This window comes from Ahaetulla prasina, chromosome 3, assembly GCF_028640845.1.
Source record: "Ahaetulla prasina isolate Xishuangbanna chromosome 3, ASM2864084v1, whole genome shotgun sequence".
Lineage (NCBI taxonomy): Eukaryota > Metazoa > Chordata > Lepidosauria > Squamata > Colubridae > Ahaetulla > Ahaetulla prasina.
In genome coordinates this window covers 78,814,837-78,837,863 of record NC_080541.1, presented here as the reverse complement: position 1 = coordinate 78,837,863, position 23,027 = coordinate 78,814,837, and positions in this window count along the sequence as shown.

Sequence of the window (23,027 nt, the reverse complement as noted above, 5' to 3'; positions counted from 1 at the left end):
GAAGTCGTTTATAGAAAATACAATAGCATAAAAAAGAATGTTAGTTATATAAGTGTATTAGAAATCAACATGTATGTTTTTGAATATTTATACTAGAGAAGTATATATCTAATATACATATTTATATATCTCTAACGTAAATTTTATTTATTGCCAATTGATAATGATATATTATCAGGACTGGCTTAAATAGGGTTTTTAAATATGGATTTTATTGGGGTTTATTTTTTATATTTTGTACGGTATTTTAAATTTAGGCTATTTTGAATAAGTTTTTTAAAATGTGTTTTATTGTAATATATTGTATTATTTTATTTGCCTGTTCACCGCCCTGAGTCCTTCGGGAGAAGGGCGGTATAAAAATTAAATAATAATAATAATAATAATAATAATAATAATAATAATAACAATAATAATAATAATAATAATAATTATTATTATTATTATTATTATTATTATTATTATTATACTTCATTCCTTTGTTCATTTCTTGTGAGAGCTTCCCCCCACCTTGAAAATGTATGTATTTGCATCATAATTTTCTTTGTGTTTTGTTCTTTGTGTTTTTATGTTGCTATTTAACTTAAAATTTTAAAACAATAAAATATTTATTGATATTTACCGTATTAAAATTTTAAAAAATGATAATTTTGCTGCTACTATTGCTTCTCACAAATGTTTGATGGGATTGTAATATTATATTCTTTATTCAACATAGGCTGGGAAATAATTTTGATTCTGGATCTCTGAGAGGGTCTGGGGGGGGGTGTCCCCAGGAGTCCTAGGGCCACACTCTAAGAAACACTGTCTTAGGAAAAACCTAAGACCATTTAGGGAATTTCAAGATTCAAACTGTGCAGTTCAGTTCTAAGCTCACAGCTACTCCTGGGTATATCAAAAATAACTCCCACTGAATATAATTGGACTTAATCAGATAAGGGCTTCTGCTGGCGTCTCTTAGATCTTAAGCTGTACCAATATTACTTGGCTGCCATTATAAATAACAGTAGCTCGTTACAAAAACCTGCCACATCAGCAAAATGTTCCTACTGTACATCGCTGTATACAAAGGTCAGTGTTGATATAATTAAGATGTGAAATGGGACAATTAAACAGTTGGGTCCACAGCACTGTGCAGCCAAAAGCTGGAATTTTGGCCCGTTCAATTCCATTGACGTCAGTCAGCAGTTTGATGTCAATAAAACATAATTGGTTTAAAAATTAAAGTATGTCAGCTCAGCTTAGCTTTGTTTTTTTAACGGGGATACTGCATGCGCCCCATAGATGTGGCAGCTGATCCTGCGAGAAAGGAAATATTTTAGGTTGTTTGTTTCCAACTTTCTTTCTTTTGGGAGCTTGTTGTTCCTTTGTTGAAGGAAATCTGTGTACAATTAAGCATTAAACAATAGAAACTTCAAAGATGAACTTTCTTTAAAAAAATGTCTACATAGTTCATGGACAGCTGTGATAGGATTAAATTTGTTTTTCTCTGTGATGAATGATTTGCTGGAAATTGAAAAGAAGTATAGTAGTTGTAAGCAGTGGTGAAATCCAAATTTTTTTACTACTGGTTCTGTGGGTGTGGCTTGGTGGACGTAGCTTGTTAGGTATGGCAGGGGAAGGATATTGCAAAATCTCCTTTCCCACCCCACTCCAGGGCAAGAATACTGCAAAATCTCCATTCCCACCCCACTCCAGGGGAAGGATACTGCAAAATCTCCTTTCCCACCCCACTCCAGGGCAAGAATACTGCAAAATCTCCATTCCCACCCCACTCCAGGGGAAGGATATTGCAAAATCGCCATTCCCTTCCCACTCCTGGGGGAAAGATATTGCAAAATCTCCATTCCCACCCAACTCTGGGACCAGCCAGAGGTGCTATTTGTTACTCAAATACCAACTACTCAAAATTTCTGCTACCAGTTCTCCGAACTGCTCAAAATTTCCGCTACCGGTTCTCCAGAAACTGTCAGAACCTGCTAGATTTCACCCCAGTTGGAAGCCTTCATCATCTGGAGCCATCACAAGAGTAAACAATAATGTGCTATTCTTACTACTCTGTAACATCCAAAGGGTTTCCCCTTTCGACTTACAACAGTCTGTTTAGTGATCGCTTGAAATTACAAATGAAAAAAGTGACTTATGACTATTTTTCACACTTATGACCATTGCAGCATCCCCATGGTCACATGACTTACACTCGGAAGCTTGACAACAGGTTAATATTTATGACGGTTGCAGTGTCCTGGGATCATGGGACCATCTTTTGAGACTTCTGACAAGAAAAGTCAACGGGGAAGCCAGATTTACTTCACAACGGTGTTACGAATAGAATAGAATAGAATAGAATAGAATAGAATAGAATAGAATAGAATAGAATAGAATAGAATAGAATAGAATAGAACAGAATTTTTTATTGGCCAAGTGTGATTGGACACACAAGGAATTTGTCTTGGTGCATATGCTCTCAGTGTACATAAAAGAAAAGATACGTTCATCAAGAATTCTAAGGTACAACACTTAATGATAGTCATAGGGTACAATTAAGCAATCAGGAAACAATCAATATCAATATAAATCGTAAGGATACAAGCAACAAAGTTACAGTCATACAGTCATAAGTGGAAGTTGATAGGTGATGGGAATGATGAGAAGTTTAATAATAGTGCAGATTTAGTGAATAGTTTGACAGTGTTGAGGGAATTATTTGTTTAGCAGACTGATGGCATTATGGAAGAAACTGTTCTTGTGTCTAATTGTTCTGGTGTGCAGTAATCTATAGCAGGGGTCTCCAACCTTGGCAACTTTAAGACTTGTGCACTTCAACTCTCAGAACTCTGGGAGTTGAAGTCCACAAGTCTTAAAGTTGCCAAGGTTGGAGACCCCTGATTTATAGCGTCGTTTTGAGGGTGGGAGTTGAAACAGTTTACGTCCAGGATGCAAGGGCTCTGTAAATATTTTCACAGCCCTCTTTTTGACTTGTGCAGTATACAGGTCCTCAATGGAATTTAATAACTGCAGTGATTCACGTAACAAATGTGGCAAGAAAATTCATAAAATTAGCCAAAACTCACTTAACAAATTTCTCATTTAGCAGCATAAATTCAATTGTGCTCAATTGTGGTCATAAATCGAAAACTATCTGCATTTCCCACCTCTAGAGGAGAAATACTATGATAAAGCAGTTTCTTCTAAGGCTCAGCCATTCACTCTAACTTTGAAATAGATAAATGTAGATTAAATTTGGGGATAACAATATATACTTTCTCTGTACAATCCATTCCCAGCTCTTATTATCTCTCACAGATGCCTACCATTTTCTTTTTCTTCAGTACCTGTATATGTACCAATAGTAGTGCCGCTTCCTAACCCCTTATTCTTCCTCATTGTTGTACTGCTTAATCCTTTGACTTCTAGATCCCTCAAGAAAGAGACTGGATTCACATATTTTGCTAAGCCACGGCTTGTGTTTAATTATGGTTTAATCCAATGCCAGAAACCAAGGAGGGGCTAGGCATAAGCTTGACTTTGATCATAGGGTAGGATTTATTATTTTCATGATTCCATAAATCATAATATGGAGCTAATCATTATATTATTAGTCTGCCTGGCTTTGCATTGCTAACCCAAGGTTAGGCAATTTTTCATGGGCTGGTGGACACCTTTGAAAACTTCATGGTATGACATGGCCGCATTTCTGCATTTGTAATACATCTACCATAGTAGCAGTGGTGGGATTCAGCCAGTTCGCACCACTTCGGGAGAACCGGTTGTTAACTTTCTGAGCAGTTTGCTGAACTGGTTGTTGGAAGAAATCATTAGGGCAGAGAACCGATTGTTAAATTATTTGAATCCCACCACTGCATAGTAGGTGTGACCAGCTACAAAGTATTCATTTAACAAAAGTTTTTCTAGACATACACACAGACACAGACAGACACACACAGACACACAGGGTGGAGGGGGAGATCTCTAGGCTGTTCTCTATCCTGTCATTTTTCTGGGCAGATGAACGGAAGATTTTCAAATAAGGATTAATCCACAGTCGCCCAGTGCTTATATTTTCTAAAATATGTTTGGCCTGTGTATACATAGATGAAGTGAGATTTACTTTGTTTTGCAATTTTGCCAACTTTCCAGTTATTATTTATTTATTTAAAGACCCTAGAAAAGAATCAAGAGCATTGGAGAAAGGAGTTTGGTCGGGAGAAGGAGAGGTGAGGTATCACGAACACACCAGTGTTGCGGGATATGATGGTATGTATGTATGCATGTAGCTTTATAGCGATGCGGTAAGTTTATTGTGACAAAGCATGGTTTACCGTTGTCTCCCAAAAGCAAGCAATGATCTCTTACCCTTCAAAATAGGCCTGTGTAATTTTTTGCTTCAGATATGCCAGGCCTCTGCTCTACCATTCCGTTGTGGCCCCTTTGCTCTTCGAAAATCATTGTCAAATATAGGGGCAACCTCTTTATTGCATGCTATTTTACCCGTGTGGAATTATTCTCCCTACTGCATTGAGATCAGAGGGTATGCGAAATTCCCCCATTAAGTCGTAATGTGATTTGATTTGTTTCGGTTTACATGTTGACTGCCCCTAGCCAATCGTGTTTTCTTCAGAAAGTTGGTTAAACAAACAATGGTTCAAAGTGATGTGAGAACCAGAACAAACTACGGTTTTAAAGTGATGTGACAACTAGGTTTAAAGTGATGTGAGGACAGTACAAGAAAATTGTGCAGAGATGAAAAAAAATGTTTTGTGGCAAGATTCCTAAGGAACAAAAACTAGAGAAAGAGCGCACTTGAACTATTGCACACAAAACAAGATTGTTTACCAGCAGGACGAAAAAGGAGTGGAGGACGAATTAGCTAGCTCTATCAGTGTTTTTCAACCTTAACACTGATGTGGTTGGCTATTCTATATATTTCTCCTCAGCTGAGCCAGCAAGAGAGAATTAGGTTACTTTTTTCAGGCTGAGGTTACCAGATGTGTAAGCAACAAGTAACGCCCTCAGCCAGTGGGACTACTGGCTTAATTGACCATCAATTGTGTTGTAGATGTTGTACCTTGATGAACGTATATTTTCTTTTATGTACACTGAGACCATATGCACCAAGACAAATTCCTTGTGTGTCCAATCACACTTGGCCAATAAAATTCTATTCTATTCTATTCTATTCTATTCTATTCTATTCTTCGACTGAGAAATAGGAAGCACTATCCTACATACGGTAGGGTATCCTAGTTAGCTCTCGAAGGCTTAAGTGAGGTCAGATTTACAGCACTAGAAAGATAGCTCACTACCTTACTGGTTTTCTCTTACACCATCAGAGATTTTAAATTAAGAGCATAGCTGGCTCAGGAATTCTGGGAGTTGAAGTCCACAAGTCATAAAAGACCCAAAGTTCCCCACCACAAGAGATGATGATGATGATGATATCCACTCAGTCATGTCCAACTTTGGTGATTCTATGGGCCAGGACTCTCTATATCTTCCGATCTTGCTATCCGTGACGTTGAAGAGATACCTGCACATTATAAGATAGTTCCGAGATCTCCCAGCGTTTATTTTGGCTTTTCTATTTACTGTACGGGTAGTCCTCGACTTACGATCACCACTGAGCCCAAAATTTGGTCACACGACCCCCTGCAGTCACGTAATCGTGTTTTGTGCACTTGGCAGACCTGCTAAGTGAAACATTTGTTAACTGCCTCATTTTACGACCTCGCTTGCCACAGTTGTAAAGTTAGTAACACGGTTCTTAAGTGAATCTGGCTTTCCCCATAGCAGAAGGTTGCAAAAGTGGATCACATGACCCCAGAACACTGTAATCGTCATAACGATGAGTCAGTGGCCAAGCATCTGAATTTTGATCACATGACCAAGGAGATACTGCAACAGTCATGAATCACTTTTTTCAGTGTTTTTGTAACTTTGAATGGTCACTAAATGAACTGTTGTAAGTGGAGAACTACATCAATTCTCATTCCTTCACCTACAGAATTACCAGCCAGGCTCGTGAGTAATTTTTGCTTTGAAAATGAAGGTCCCCACATGGCTACTTTATGTTTAGAACAAATGTGCATCAAATGTTCTGCATTCTGCACAGCCCAAATAGTTTGCCAGCTGGAATTCAAACACAATTTCTTTGTGTGTGTGTGTGTGTGTGTGTGTGTGTGTGTGTGTGTGTGTGTGTCCCTAAGGGCATTTTTCAAATTGCCAAGAGTTATTATGCGTGCACACTGCATTGTGAAGTGGTGGCTGGCAGAGTCGGGTTGTTGCCCTCCGGAAAATCCTTGAAAGCCTCATATACAGGATGGCTTTTATCAGAAGGGTCTCTTGTTTAACAAGTGCCATGGTTACGGTGGGCCTCCCTGAACTGATGATATTCACACGCAGGAAACCACGCAAAGAAAACAGGATTTGCATGGCTCCGTCTCTGCTGCCCCAAGAATTCCAGGAAGTGATTATACTTTATGAAACCGTCTGTGCTCTGCTAGATTGTCTATAGCTTTTTAAGGTCACGCCGTATCACGCTGCGCTCCGAATGCCCTTTGTGTAACGGAGAATGTTTATGAACCCAAGTACAGGCTGTATTGTTTTTTTTCCCTGCTATTCGGTTCGGAAAGCCCTGTGTTGGGAGTCTCTTTTATGGAATGACATGAAGAATCCATCATGTGCCTATCTGGCAGAACTCTCCGGCAGTGTTCAGAGGAGAGTTGTCCATCAAGTCCACTTGAAGTAGGACAGGGTGTGCAAAAAGTCACGAAGGCCCCGCTGCACGGTGTGAGGTTCGGATGACAAGAGAGTCAATGGGCATGCCCTGTTTGGATTGCCGGTTTCCTGTGGCATTGACCATGTCAAGCAAGGGAAGGTACGTGTCCTGCCAGGCATTGCATTCCCATTTTGAGGGGAAGAAGAGCGGCAATGTGGGCAAAAGACAATCATATCCCCATGTGAGGAGAAGCAATGTTGTTTAAAGCAGGGGCCTCCAACCTTGGCAACTTTAAGACTGGCGGACTTCAACTCCTGGAATTCCCCAGCCTGTGCAAAGTCTAATGTGACTTAGTTTTTGTTTTTTTTAAATTTATATTTATATCCCGCCCTTCTCCGAAGACTCAGGGCGGCTTACAGTGTATAAGGCAATAGTCTCATTCTATTTGTATATTTACAAAGTCAACTTATTGCCCCCCCAACAATCTGGGTCCTCATTTTACCTACCTTATAAAGGATGGAAGGCTGAGTCAACCTCGGGCCGGGCTTGAACCTGCAGTAATTGCAGGCTGCTGTGTTCTAATAACAGGCTTCTAACAGCCTGAGCTATCACGGCCCTTGATAGTTGCTGCCTTGAGTTCTCAGATGAAGACAGCGTATAAATGTAATGCACAAATAAATCATATGATAAAATCCTTTGTTTAACAGATCTATATTTAGTAGATTACAGACATAAATAAACAATAAGCTGTTTTGTTTCTGCACATGCATAAAATATGCCTGTGTAAAAGTCCCTTTAGAATTACGGTATCCCATAAATCGATTAAATTGAGGCTTACTCTAAGTGCACCAGGGATTATACAAATCTATACGAGGAAAGAAAATTTAGTTACTTCATATATTCTCTCTATATACGGAAAAGAGCTAAATACCCTGATAACCTGATCCTTACCCAACAACCAACATTTCCAACACTTAGCAATTGCCCATTTCCCCTTGTGCTCCTATCACTTATCTCAAAGTTTTTTGGTTATGCCACTTGGAAATTTCATGGTTACCTTAAAGGTTTAAATGTTTCCTCTATCCAGTCATGACCGTCTCAAGAAGGCAGTGCTCATCTCCGATTCTCAGCTGAGGGACCCAGCGTCGTCTGAGAGACGCTTCTGTCACCTTGTGGCCAAAAATGAACATACAGAACCTTCCCCCCAAAGTGGTACCTATTTATCTATTCACATTTGCATGCTTTCAAACTGCTAGATTGGCAGGAGCAGGGCAAGTAACGGGTGCTCATGTGACGCTTGGATCTCGAACCTTTCCTGCTGACAAGCTCAGCATTTTAACCGCTGTGCCATTGTGCCATCCTTAGATTACTTAACTAATTAAACTGGTAACACTAAAACTGGCAAAAGATCATGCAATTAACCCTATGAGTGAATCTAATCCCTCCAGCCCATATCGCATTAGGACTGGAAATTAACTTAGATATTTCCCCAAACTTAGAAAAAATATATTATTTCTTATCCCAACAGGTCTTGTCCTTATTCCTAGTCCCTTCCTTTCCCCTACTCTATGAGGCTCAGCTAGCTGTACTAACTTGGAAAGCTGGATTTCTTAATCTCCCCAGGAGCATCTCATCTCTCACCATAAAACCCAGTCCTATTGCTTGAGGACCCAGATTACTGAGGGCAAGATGCTGACTCTGTAAACCGCTTAGAGAGGGCTGTAAAGCACTGTGAAGCAGTATATAAGTCTAAGTGCTATTGCTATTTGCCTTTAGAAAAGTTATGTTTCTCAAAAGCACTTGAGTTTTCCACTACACAAAGGAAGAAAGACTTCCAATTGCCTTTTGCCCTACCCACTTATAAGTAGACCACAAACGCACAACAATAAATGGGTGATCTTTATAATGCATGATCTTTATGAATGTAGATCTGTTAGCATCAGCATGTGGGAAGATGTTCTAACGCTTCTACCCTCATATTATAGCCACAAGTCCTATCCAGGACATATTATTTTAGAACAAGTGCACTAGTTTTAGAAGTATCACCCCAAGTATTATTAAGTCTGAAATGTCTGTTCCTTCATTTAGAAGACCAGAGAAGTAGAGAGAATCACACGAATTCTCATTGCCGACTTGCTTATTCCAAATCTCAGTTAAACCTCATTGATCCTTGCTGAGCAATAATATAATAGCACAGTTAAATGAATCTTGTGGAATGATTGTTGTGCCCTTATTGTGACACTTCTGTGCTAAAGACTTGTTCCATAAGAAACGTGCCGGTTTTTAAGGTGTTGTCCCAAAGGTGTTTTTTCCAAAAGGCAACAGGACTTCTTTATTTCCTTTGAAAATGTTTCACTTCTCATCCAAGAAGCTTCTTCAGTTCTTCATCTTGCTTCTTCCAGTTGCCTGTTGGAAAATTCACCTTTTGGGACAATCATGACCTGAGTGACTGAGATCTCCACAGATATTTTTAAGGCGTCATTGGTGCTATCTATGGTCATTTTCCATGAATACATTTTTCATTTTTCGTTCTCTCCTGGTTAATGTAATTTTTATACTATTAAATGTATCATATCTAACAGTTCTCTTCAGCTGCTGCTGTCATCCACAGGATCATCATATGAGTGTTTGTGAACAGGAGGTACTATAATCACATTTGGCAGTAAGGGCAAATTAACGTTGCACTTTAGGAAGAGAGATTGAAATCTAAATTTCCTGCTTTAAATACAACTGCCTTGTATTATTTTTTCCTCTTTCTTCTCAGGAAGTGTAGGAATTCTGAGCATTTCAAACAAGCCTCCCTTAACAAGATTCATTTCTATAGTCAATAATATCCAAACTAAGACAGTAGTTTTTGATATTCAGCTTCAAAAATCTTAAAAATCAATCAATCCAGATTTATATTAATATACCTATTCATTTGTGTCACCAGTGGTTTGGTTTTTTTTAACAATTACCAAATAAAGCTTGCCCTAAATCCTCTTAACGCATATTCTTAATACATGCATCCTATAAGCCTATTGATCTTTGAAACTTACAAAAGACCTCACTGATTTGTATATATCTTCTGATCAACTGGAGTTCAGTTAAAATTGGTTTATTTACATCATTTAAAAAGCCACGCCAGATTGAAAGAGCACCTCTTCCCTCCAATCAGAGACATTGAAGAAAGTACCCATTTGAAAAATGGACAAGGCAGAGATACTGATTTTTAAATAATGTATTTCCTGCCCCAGGTCTTCCAAATGCAAAATATAAGGGCAGTTTTGCAGCCACCCATTCTGGATCTGAGGACCACAAAAAGTATCTTTAGTAGACTGCATGATGTTTTTGGACCACATTTTTTATAATCTTGAGTGCCTCTTTGCATGCCTAATTTGACAAAGAGCTGCTTGGATACAGAACTTCTTTTGGTAGTCCAACAAAATAGAAGCTTTTTTTTTTTTAAAAAAATTCTTTGGGTTACTTCTGCCCCCCCCCTTTTTTTACTGATGTCTGTTTTTAACCCCTTTTAACAGTGCTTTCTAATATACTGTCCTATTTTTTTACTGCATTGCTTTTTGTTGATTGATATCAATTTATTGCATGTTGCCTAGAATGTGAATGTGACCTTTTAGATATTTATATCTAAATAAACATTTCTTACTTATTCATAATAAATGGTGAACTCTCTTCATTGGCTTTTTTGCATTTTGCGTCTCAACACACAAGCATAATAGTTATGAATTCCACAGCCCAATTCTTATCATTCTTCTTCAAAAAATGCACTTTTTTTCAAAAGTTATAAACCAGCTTCTTATTTAAAACTATACACCATGGTTCCAAGTTTTACACCAGGCCTCCCTTCTTAGTGTAACTTAATTTTTATTCTTTCTGTTATAGCCCCTGCTGAATTTTATCTTTCTGGCCCACTCCTATATACAAATTATGCTCCAGATAAGAATGTATCTTTGCTAGTTAGATTACACTTGACTTGACACAAAATCTTTAAGTAAATTATTCTATCTAATGAAATAGGGCTAGAGAAATATCATTTGCATATAAGCTGCTCAGGGAATTGCATGCAAACAGACTATCAAGAGTTCTAGCCTGGATGGAAAAATAACCCAAACATATTTCTATCTCAGTGGGAGTGAAAATAACCAGCAAAGTTTATACAGCAGCTAGGAAAAGTGTGTGTGTTTGCGTGTTTCAGGAAAATTAAAGATAGATTGCTGCTAAAGTACACATTTAGATAAGATTCTTTCAACATGGGATACTCCTTGGGGAGGATTATTTGTATATCTTTATTCTTCAGAGTATACCAGTTGCAACAGAATCAGAGATTAATAACTTACCACTATCCCCTGTATCTGTTGGGTTAATCAGAAAAGCTCTAGAGTGTGCATTGTTGACAGATTGCCAGCAGCTGCAAGTTAATATTCTGTTAGTATGCGTTGCTTCCTGTTCATAGTCGACCAACAGATTCTCCTAACAGACCTCATTGCAAATAAATTCACCTGCATTTTTGTCCTACAAACAAAGGCAAGCACAGTAACATTTTTTTGTCTCCTGCAGATGCTGTTTATTTGGCTAGGAGAAAAGAATGCCTTATGGTTAGGATGGCAGTTCCTTATCATTTCACATCACACAGCTGTGGGGCCCTTAATTCCTGTTATTTCTCAATGTAACATTCTTAGACTTTTGACAGCGTTATAATTTGTGGTATATTTTCCTGTTGCCATTTTCTATTAGCTCATATCTGTTTGCTTTTTTGAAGCCCCCCCCCCCTTCTTAATGCAAAGGGAGAAATATTAACTTTATTGCACTGGCATAACATGAAAAATATAAGTTGTGGGGTAAATAATACTGTTGGAAGAAATGTCCATTTAGGTTCAGTTCCAAGTGGGGAAGAAAGACACTGGAAACATGAAGGCTGGTTGGAAAGATGGTTTAATGGTGGACAGGACCTCATGGTTTTGAGGTCCTGGGGAAATGAGCATATGGGAGGGAGGCAGGGAGAGAGAGAGAGAGGGAGGGAGGGAGAGAGAGAGATTTATACCCTCTCTTGGGCTTTGAATTTGAGCTTCCTGTTCCTGTGACAAGCTATTGGCTGCTGTAGGGGTCATAGCTATCCTTGTAGGTTTTTCGAGTCGGGCTTGGTTGAACTGTGCTAGGTGATGTAATGAAGAGGCATGTGTTCTGAAAGGGTATTGGGCAATTCCTATTATGGTTTAATGGCTTTGTCCTGGTTTGGATCTTGAGTGAGAGCTAATCCTAACATCCTGGAGCTGAAGGCCTTTTGTTTTGTAGGTAAGATGGCCCAGTCTTTCTAACAAAGGTGTGGGCTGCTTTCCAAGAGCATGTATCTCCTTTTCTCATCCAGGGAGGTATAATGTTCTGTCTTTTTAATATTTCCTAGAATATTTCATTCATCCAGGAGAGGGGCGGGTGCTAACTTTCTACAATACTATTGGTGGACTCAATTTAACTGGTATGAAAAAATGTTGAGGTCCTTCCGCTCCATGTTTAGGATATTTGGTCTGGTTTATATTTCAATTTCTTATTGGCTGTTGTACACAACATCCCCCGTTCATTCATTCTTGAAATTAAGCATTGTTCTTCATTGCATCAACGCAAGCAAGTTCATTATCAATAGCATTTCAAGCCATAGTTTGCAAATCTGGTTCTTTTTTTTAAAGATAACTTTTGTTGAAGAAGTGTTATTTATTTATTTATTTAGACCGTAATGTCTTTCTTTATATAAACTACCCTTTGTAATCCTCAGACGCATAAATTTAAGTTCATTTCTCTCTTTGTTCAGCAAAAAAAGTCCATAAGGGGTTTCCAATCACTGATAAATGTAGTTATTGATCCTTCTCTAATCAAGTTAATTTTGCCATCTCTGCTAATTCTGTTATCTTTATTAACCATTCCTTGTTGTGGCTACATTACAATATTTCCATTTTTACACATATAATATTCTAGTAGCAGTAATCATATATAAAAATAATATTTCATGTTCTTTTCTAATTGATTGTACATTAATCCCAGCAAGAAAAGTTTTGGATTTAGTTGAATGTTGATCTTTAAAATTCTTCGTATCATTATATGTATTTAAACCCAGACATTTATGGCATTTTCACAAGCTCACCAGGCAAACATACATTTGAAGTCCCTTTATACATTCTAGACTATTTTTCTGGAGTTATATCTTCCATTGTTATATAAACATTCTCTTTTAGGTTACAGTGTAAACTTCAATCCTTTTAATCATTCGGTCCCACTATTCCATCAGGTTAGGACAATTGCTGCTGTAGATATAATTGTTGTGACTCCAGCCCCCAAACCTGGCCCCATGCCCAAAAGTGACTCATAGAGTGAGGAGGAAGGGCCGGTAAGGCTTACCTCAGAAGCATTGATTCCTTTGGCTTGGCTCCAGGAGCCAGAACCAGACCAGTCGGAGGATGTAATGAGGCCGTCATCCCCTGATTCCTCCCTTCCCCAGGCTACGCCTTCAGACCCAGCTGATAATAATAATCAAGCTTGGCTTGACCCGCACTTCAGAAGATTAGAGAGGTGGTGTCATCAAAAGGAAGGATATATAAGGAGCTTTGGGACTGTTCTCACTCCACGGGAAGCAATGTTTAGCTGATCCGTTTCAAAAAGAGCTGAAAGTCTTGCTACATGAGTCATTTGTTTGAACTTTGGCAGGCAGCTGCAATTTCTCTGCCAGGACTGATAAGAGCCGTGAATCCACTGGCTGAAGGCCAGCTCGTGGGTCTGAAGTGGGGAAGGAGACAGAATAATAATCCTACATCATGGTTAAGTGGAAATAAAACGAAAAGAGTGGTTCCCAAGTGTGAAGAGAGGTATACAAATGCATGCAGTGATTTTGTTCATCTAGGACAGGAGTGTCAAACTGGCGGCTCTGCAGGCAGGCCACGGCTACCCCAGCCTTGCGAAGGGGAAAAAACATCACAAAAGGTCACATGATGGCCACGTGACCCTGTGAGTTTGACACCCATGATCTAGGACAGGGGTCTCGAACCTTGGCAACTTTAAGCCTGGCGGACTTCAACTCCCAGAATTCCCCAGCCAGCAAAGCTGGGAGTTGAAGTCGCCAGGCTTAAAGTTGCCAAGGTTTGAGACCCCTGATCTAGGATGAGAAAAGAGAAACTTAATATTAAGGCTTTTTGGATAAGAATTTGGTGGATTCTACAAAATGTTCTGAAAAAGAAGATAAAGTTCCTGCCGCAAGTTTTTCTGCTGGGAAATAACATTATTAAAATTATAACTTATATCCAAAATATATCAATTATAACAATTAAATTCTATTTAACCAAATACCAACATTACATCCATAAATTTTTCTATCTGTCCTCCAAAAGTTAAACAATATTCCATCTTCCCATTCCTTTATACCTCACATATATCAAATAGTAACACCGTATACCCAAAATAATTACTGATAGGACGGTATTGGAATAAAAAAGAAGTACCTACAATAGGGGAATGGATATTGAAAGTTGCCAATTTGGCTGAGATGGCAAAAATCTCAGCCTTTTTGAAAGACAATACGCAAAAAAGATATTTAAATGAATGGAAAAAATGGATTGACTATATTCAAAACAGATATCAGACTAAGAGTTATCAGACTGCCTTTGAATGATTAGGATGTATCATTTTTGATTGTTTTGGGGGAGGTTAGGAATTGATGAGAATTGTAGGAGTATAATTGAGTTAGGAGGGAAAATTTTTTAGCATATGTTTGTTTTCTTTTTAACTATACCTTGTGTTTGTTCCGGGAAGTGGGCGGGGAGGGGGGTTTGTGAAGGGAGGGGGGAGGCGGTTGGGGGGGAGGGGGGGGAAAAAGTTCTGTAAAACTTTTTCAATAAAAAAAAAGAGAAAAGAGACTTCATGATCCACACTTCATGAATACTTAAGAAAGGATCATTGAGCTTTTTTTCCTCCCGCTATGCCAATTTTATCTATTGGAGAATTTCATTTATTACATATTATGGTATAGTGATTAAGTTGTTACAATGAGAATTTGAAGAACAGATTCCAATTCTCACATTTGTTCAGTTGCTAAGTCGTGTCCAACTCTTTGCAGGATTACAGCATGCCAGGCCCCTTTGTCCCTCCATAGTAGTAGTAGTAGTAGTAGTAGTAGTAGTAGTAGTAGTAGTAGTAGTAATAACAACAACAACAACAACAACAACAACAACAGAGTTGGAAGGGACCTTGGAGGTCTTCTAGTCCAACCCCCTGCCCAGGCAGGAAACCCTATTTCAGACAAATGGTTATCCAACATTTTCTTAAAAATTTCCAGTGTTGGAGCATTCACAACTTCTGCAGGCAAGTTGTTCCACTGATTAATTGTTCTAACTGTCAGGAAATTTCTCCTTAGTTCTAAGTTGCTTCTCTCCTTGATTAGTTTCCACCTATTGCTTCTTGTTCTACCCTCAGGTGCTTTGGAGAATAGCTTGACTCCCTCTTCTTTGTGGCAACCCCTGAGATATTGGAACACTGCTATCATGTCTCCCCTAGTCCTTCTTTTCATTAAACTAAACGTACCCAGTTCCTGCAACCGTTCTTCATATGTTTTAGCCTCTAGTCCCCTAATCATCTTTGTTGCTCTTCTCTGCACTCTTTCTAGAGTCTCAACATCTTTTTTACATCGTGGCGACCAAAACTGAATGCAATATTCCAAGTGTGGCCTTACCAAGGCATTATAAAGTGGTATTAACACTTCACGTGTTCTTGATTCTATTCCTCTGTTTATGCAGCCCAGAACTGTGTTGGCTTTTTTGACAGCTGCTGCACACTGCTGGCTCATATCTAAATGGTTGTCCACTAGGACAACTTCCACTAGTCTCTTGGATTTCGCCCAAATTCATGTTCATTGTGTTGATGACACTATCTAACCATCTCATCCTCTACTGTCCCCTTCTCCTTTTGCCTTCAATCTTTCCCAGCATCACTGAGTCCTCTGTTCTCATTTGGTGGCCAGAGTATTTGAGCTTCAGCTTCTGCATCTGTCCTTCCAAAGAACAGTCAGGGTTGCTCTCCTGACTGATTAGATCTTGTAGTCCAAGTGACTCTCAAGAATCTTGTCCAACAAATTCTCACATAACCCAGATGAAGTGACTTTTAACTTAGTCACTCTGTTAAGGGGCGTGCATAAGTGCACGAACGTGCCTACCGTTCCTGTCCTATTGTTTTTCATATGTAGGTCTTTGGTTGTTCGGGTTTTCTCCCGTGTAAAACTATATATATATATATACTTATACCTATACTTATACCTTTATATACTATATAACCTTTCTGTATGATACTTACATATATTGTTGTGACAAAAATAAATAAATAAAAAATAAAATAAATAAATGTTTTTCACCTTCTCTCACAAGGTCATTATGAGGATGAAATGGAGGGAAAAAACCATGAACATTACTTAAGAGCTCTCAAAGGAATAGGAGGATATAGAGGAAATGCAATAATTTCTACTCACATGCCTACTTTTCTGTCCCCTCTCCTCCCCTTTATAGTTGATAAATTTATCAAATATAAATTTGATAACTGATTTATTCCAGATAGGCCTGGCACTCCAGGATTTTCAGAAAAAGAAAAATGTATTTATAGTTGTTGTTTATAAATACTCCCTTGGTGGAAACACAAAATATTGTAACTTATTGCTTTTTATGAACCGGTTTCAATTGAATTACTGCCTGCTCTTGAGTTAGACAGAAATTTTCATCCAACAGTTCTGAAAAAGAATTTATTCACCGTACTAGGAAAGCAAGACTGCTTTAATTGGCTCCTTTTGGGAAAACCGTGGCCGGAGTACAGCTCTAGCCAAGGAAAATAAAATGCAATGCAATGATTTGGCCAGCAGGGGGCAATCACGGCCTTCAGTGAGGCCAATATGTTTCCTATCTTTTATACCTGAAGAAATTTTAGGCAGCCTACAGCACACCTGTAGCAAGAACCAAGGACAAAAACAAGGCCTTCTTCTAATATTTTGTATTTTGGGCAGACAAGCTCTGAATCTTTCTTTGCCCTTAGAATAATCCCCCTAAATTGTTGCTTGAATAAGAGTAGCCAATTACTGCTCTCATATACATTATAACCAGTGGTGGGTTTCAAATTTTTTTACTACCGGTTCTGTGGTTGTGGCTTGGTAGGTGTGGTATGGCTTGGTGGGCATGGCAGGGAAGGATACTGTAAAATCTCCATTCCCACCCCAATCCAGGGGAAGGTTACTGCAAAATCCCCATTTCCTCCCAATCAGCTGGGACTTGGGAGGCAGAGAATAGACGGGGGCGGGGCCAGTCAGAATTTTTCTACCGGTTCTCCAAACTACTCAAAATTTCCACTACCGGTTGTCCAGAACTGGTCAGAACCTGCTGAAACCCACCTCTGATTACAACCTCATGGAGCTGTACACCAGTACGGAATTATTTGGCCAGCAAAATAGGGAGGTGTATTTAGTCAAATGAGAGTCAGATGTAAACTAAAATTATTTTTTGTATAAAATAGGCAGTCCTATCGTTTAATGTTGGTTCAAAGTTACAATGGCACCGAAAAAGGGACTTAAGACCAGTTCTCACACTTACGACTATTACAACATTCCCACAGCCACATACCTTGGCAATTAGTATGTATTTAGGATGGCTACAGCATCCCAGGGTCCTAGGAACCTTCCCAGGGAGCTTCGGACAAGCAAAGTAAATGGAGGAAGTCAGATTTGCTTAACAACCGCACAATTCATTTAACAATTGTAGTGATTCGCTTAACAACCATGGTAAAAGGTTGCAAAATAGGGCATGACTCACTTAACAAGTACCTTGCTTAGCAATAGAAATTTTGAACACAATTGCGGTCGTAAGTCAAGGACTACCTGAACAATGGGAAGTGTGCAAAACAATGACACTGTAAATCACCTAGAAATGGGCAGTCCAGCCTCACTCCCTCCCCTTTCCTTAGGCAGAATGATATAAATACAGTCTAGAAATGTGGAAGAGGCAATCCCCTAAAGGTGCAAAGGTAAATAAAAGTTTGTTTTAATAAGGAATTCCTTACTGTATGAGCAGTCAGTCAGTGGAACAGCTTGCCACAGGAAATGGTGAGCATTCCTTTGACAGAACTCTTCAAACAAAGCCTGACTTTGGGAAAAGATGTAGTGAGAAGGTTAGACTGGATTACTTAACTGGATGACTTTCAAATCCTATGATACTGTGAAAGAATAATGGAAAAGTCAGTGAAGTCTACAATCATAAATAAACGAATTGTTTTGATAAAGGTGTTCTAGCTGTGTCTAAATAAAAAGTTAACTGTTCTAGGCCAATAGACTTACTGAGGGTCCTGATGAGTGGTGGGTTTCAAATTTTTTTACTACTGGTTCTGTGGACATGGCTTGCTGGATGTGGCTTGGTGGCTGTGGCAGGGGAAGGATACTGCAAAATCCCCATTTCCTCCCGATCGGCTGGGATTTGGGAGGCAGAGAATAAATGGGGATGTGGCCAGTCAGAATTTTTACTACTGGCTCTCCGAACTACTCAAAATTTCTGCTATCGGTTCTCCAGAATTGGTCAGAACCTGCTGCAACCGACCTCTGGTCCTGATTCCATAGTATCTCATAGACTAGTCTCAGTCACCTGAGAAGCATCTGGAAGCACCTTTTCAAATTAATGCAAGGCTGTCAAACTCACGGCCCGCGGGGCGGATGCATCACACGCTGGCCACACCCGGTTTAGCGAAGAGGGGAAAAGTCATGATACGTCATGTGAAGCTGCCGTGACGCCGCGAGTTTGACACCTCTGAACGAGCACATTTTTTTCATTAAAAGGCATAAGCTTCTTTATTAAAAGTATTTGAGAGGAAATGAGTTGTAGCTCACAAAAGCATTTCCTTTTAATGAAACTTGCCAGTTAGAAAAAGGAGTTTCCAGTCTTCCGATTTTTGCCTACCATAGACTAGCATGGCTGTCTTCCTACAAGGCTTATAGTTGGAGTTTGGCTTCTTCCATTAAGCAGATGCACAGGAATGCGAACAAAAAGGCCTTTTGATTCTGTACAGTGTTATTCAAATGAATTAACTTTAATTGAAGTGTTCCTCTTCTGGCCAACGGTATCCCAAGGCAAGAGAATCACTATCAATGGGCTGATTTTGGTAGAGTGTTCAAATTTCTTTTAGTAGGCGAGAATGAGCAAAGAGTCAATTTTTTCATTTTCCCGCTTTTGTGCCTTTTTTCAAAGCAATGCTGGCAAAGGCATGCTTACAAGTAGGCAGGAATTAGAAAAACCTCCTAGCCAGCAAGGACATTTGAAAACAGGACAGAACAGGGGTGTTAAACTCATGGATGCGTCACACACTGGCCACCCCCACCCCCATTTTAGTGAAGGGGAAGAAGTTGCGATTCATCACTTTTTCAGAACACATGCCCCTTCATTGCATCACCTTCAGAAACTTCAACCAAACTTAGCTCAGACAAACATCTAGAATTTGTACTTTGCCTATAGAGCCAGCTATGACCCCTACATAACCTCTACATGGCCCCACGGGAGTCTGAAAACAGCCAATAGAATAAATGTTCTTCCACAGGAACAGGAAGCTCAAGTGCAAAGCCCAAGAGAAGGTATAAAAAATTCCACTCACAACTCCATGTGTTCAGCTGCACCAGAATGTGGTCCTGTTCATCGATAAATAGATCCTCTTTCCAATCAGCCTCCAGCCTCCATTTTGTCTCCAGTGCCTTTCTCCCGGCTTGGAACTGAACCAGATGGATATTTCTTCCCGCAATGCCATGCCATTTTTGGTGATACGCCAGGCCTGTGTACCAATAGTGGGTTCCACTTACCTTCGTTACTGGTTTGGAACTGGGAGCATGTGTGCGTGTGCACATATGCGCTTGCTTTGCTTGTGTACAACATTTCTGCGCATTCACAGAGTGTTTGTGATAACATCCGGGTGGGTGGGCGGAGCCTCTCGCCGCTGCCACTACCGGTTTGCCCGAACCAGGGCAAACTGGTATAAACCCACCACTGCTCTGGACCAATGGTGGGTTTCAAATTTTTTTACTACCGATTCTGTGGGTGTGGCTTGGTGGGCGTGGCATGGCTTGGTGGGCATGGCAGGGGAAGGATATTGCAAAATCCCCATTTCCTCCCGATCAGCTGGGGCTTGGGAGGCAGAGAATAGGTGGGGGCAGGGCCAGTCAGAATTTTTACTACTGGTTCTCTGAACTACTCAAAATTTCCACTACTGGCTCTCCAGAATTGGTCAGAACCTGCTGAAACCCACCTCTGCTCTAGACCCTCTGGAATCATGTAACAGGGCCTTGCTTTCAATGGAGCCTCTGAGTCCTCTGAAATTCACAGAAGAACGGGATCTGCTATCCCATTATATCTGGAGGCTACAAGGCCACACAGAAGCATTTTCTGAAGTTTCCAGGCCTCGTGGAACCCGGAGGTGTCTTGGATAGCCATTAGAAAAAACATTTACAATTTTGGTAGTCCTCGACTTATGACCATAATTGAGCCCAATATTTCTATTGTTAAGTGAGAGATGTGTTAAATGAGTTTTGCCCCATTTTACGACCTTTCTTGCCCCTGTTGTTAAGTGAATCACTGCAATTGATAAGTTAGTAACATGGTTGTTAAGTGAATCTGTCTTCCCCTTTGACTTTGCTTGTCAGAAGGTTGCAAAAGGGGATCAGATGACCTTGGGACACAGCAATGGTCGTAAGTATGAACCAATTGCCAAGCATCTGAATTTCGATTTCATGCTCATGGGGCTGATACATGGAGCTTTGTATCATGGGGCTGATGGAAAGGTTGTAAGTCTGAAAAACAATCATAAATCACTTTTTCCAGTGCCGTTGTAACTTTGAACAGTCACTAAATGAACTGCTGTAAGTTGAGGACTACCTGTAGGTAAGTGTTTATTAAATAATAAATTTAAATAATTTATTAGTCTTTGTCAATTTTTTTCCCTTTTTTGTCTGGTGTGTGTGTGTCAGTGGTGGGTTTCAAATTTTTTTACTACCGATTCTGTGGGTGTGGCTTGGTGGGCGTGGCATGGCTTGGTGGGCATGGCAGGGGAAGGATATTGCAAAATCCCCATTTCCTCCCGATCAGCTGGGGCTTGGGAGGCAGAGAATAGGTGGGGGCAGGGCCAGTCAGAATTTTTACTACTGGTTCTCTGAACTACTCAAAATTTCCACTACTGGCTCTCCAGAATTGGTCAGAACCTGCTGAAACCCACCTCTGCTCTAGACCCTCTGGAATCATGTAACAGGGCCTTGCTTTCAATGGAGCCTCTGAGTCCTCTGAAATTCACAGAAGAACGGGATCTGCTATCCCATTATATCTGGAGGCTACAAGGCCACACAGAAGCATTTTCTGAAGTTTCCAGGCCTCGTGGAACCCGGAGGTGTCTTGGATAGCCATTAGAAAAAACATTTACAATTTTGGTAGTCCTCGACTTATGACCATAATTGAGCCCAATATTTCTATTGTTAAGTGAGAGATGTGTTAAATGAGTTTTGCCCCATTTTACGACCTTTCTTGCCCCTGTTGTTAAGTGAATCACTGCAATTGATAAGTTAGTAACATGGTTGTTAAGTGAATCTGTCTTCCCCTTTGACTTTGCTTGTCAGAAGGTTGCAAAAGGGGATCAGATGACCTTGGGACACAGCAACGGTCGTAAGTATGAACCAATTGCCAAGCATCTGAATTTCGATTTCATGCTCATGGGGCTGATACATGGAGCTTTGTATCATGGGGCTGATGGAAAGGTTGTAAGTCTGAAAAACAATCATAAGTCACTTTTTCCAGTGCCGTTGTAACTTTGAACAGTCACTAAATGAACTGCTGTAAGTTGAGGACTACCTGTATGTAAGTGTTTATTAAATAATAAATTTAAATAATTTATTAGTCTTTGTCAATTTTTTTCCCTTTTTTGTCTGGTGTGTGTGTGTCAGTGGTGGGTTTCAAATTTTTTTACTACCGGTTCTCTGGGTGTGGCTTGGTGGGCGTGGCATGGCTTGGTGAGCGTGGCAGGGGAAGGATACTGTAAAATCTCCATTCCCTACCCACTCCAGGGGAAGGATACTGTAAAATCCCCATTTCCTCCCGATCAGCTGGGACTTGGGAGGCAGAGAATAGATGGGGGCGGGGCCAGTCAGAATTTTAGCTACTGGTTCTCCGAACTACTCAAAATTTCTACTACTGGTTCTCTAGAACTGGTCAGAACCAGCTAAAACCCACCTTTGGTGTGTGTGTGTGTGTGTGTGTGTGTGTGAGAGAGAGAGAGAGAGAGAGAGAGAGAAACATGTCAGCAGAGTCAAGGTGGGCATTTTCTGAATCCAAAAAAATTCACCATCCCTTTCTACTTAGATCTGCTGCAGTTGTCTTTATTTCTATTTTTTGCTTGATAGAGGGCCTGTGTGGTGTTACGGATCCATCCGAATAATTGCTGGCTTTCATATTTTCAAAGGAAAAGCCAGGATGGTTTCATTGTTCCAGCGTGTTGGATGCAAGCTGAGATCTTAGCAGGGTCAAACGAATTAAAGTGGCAAAATACATTCTCTGTTTCTTTCCAGTCATTTGAAGATTATTGCACCTTACAGTCGAAACAGGGCAGAGGGGGAAATGGTTCAGCTCCTGCCTTTCCTTACCTTCAGGCTACTGTTTTTTTGGTGTCTTTTTGTGAGGATCTGAAGAAGAGTTAGTGTGAACTCAAACATCGCGCTGCTCCTTGTGATCATTTAGTTGCTCCTTATTAAAGGCATTTCTTATATTATTGTTGCTTTTGAGTCTCCCTCAGCTTAAACAATTACCTGCATTTTTTTAAAAAACCTTATAATTCTGAAACTGAACTCTTAGTGCCCTCTAGTGACTACGAATTATTTCCATCTCATAAGCATGTCATTTTTTTAGTGAGCACTTTCTAGTCTGCACAGGTACAATCCAATCTAAAGTGCCAGGCGCCTGATGGACCCGGAGAGGTTTCTGACGGAGCTTGGGCCGTTTCCTGAGGATCTTACCCACGGCACGACTGAAGAACTAGTTGCGGCTTGGGATCGGGCCGCGGCTGGGGCTTTGGACCGTGTCGTGCCTTTGCGGCCTCTGACCCGGCGCAGATCTCAATTGGCTCCCTGGTTCTCCGGGGAGCTGAGAGATGAAACGCCGGAGAAGACGCCTAGAGAGTGTTTGGAGGTCCAGCAGGTCCGAGGCTGATCGGACACTAGTGAGGTCCTTTACCAGGACTTACCTAGTGGCAATGGGGGAGGCGAAACGCTCCTACGTTTCCACCCTCATTG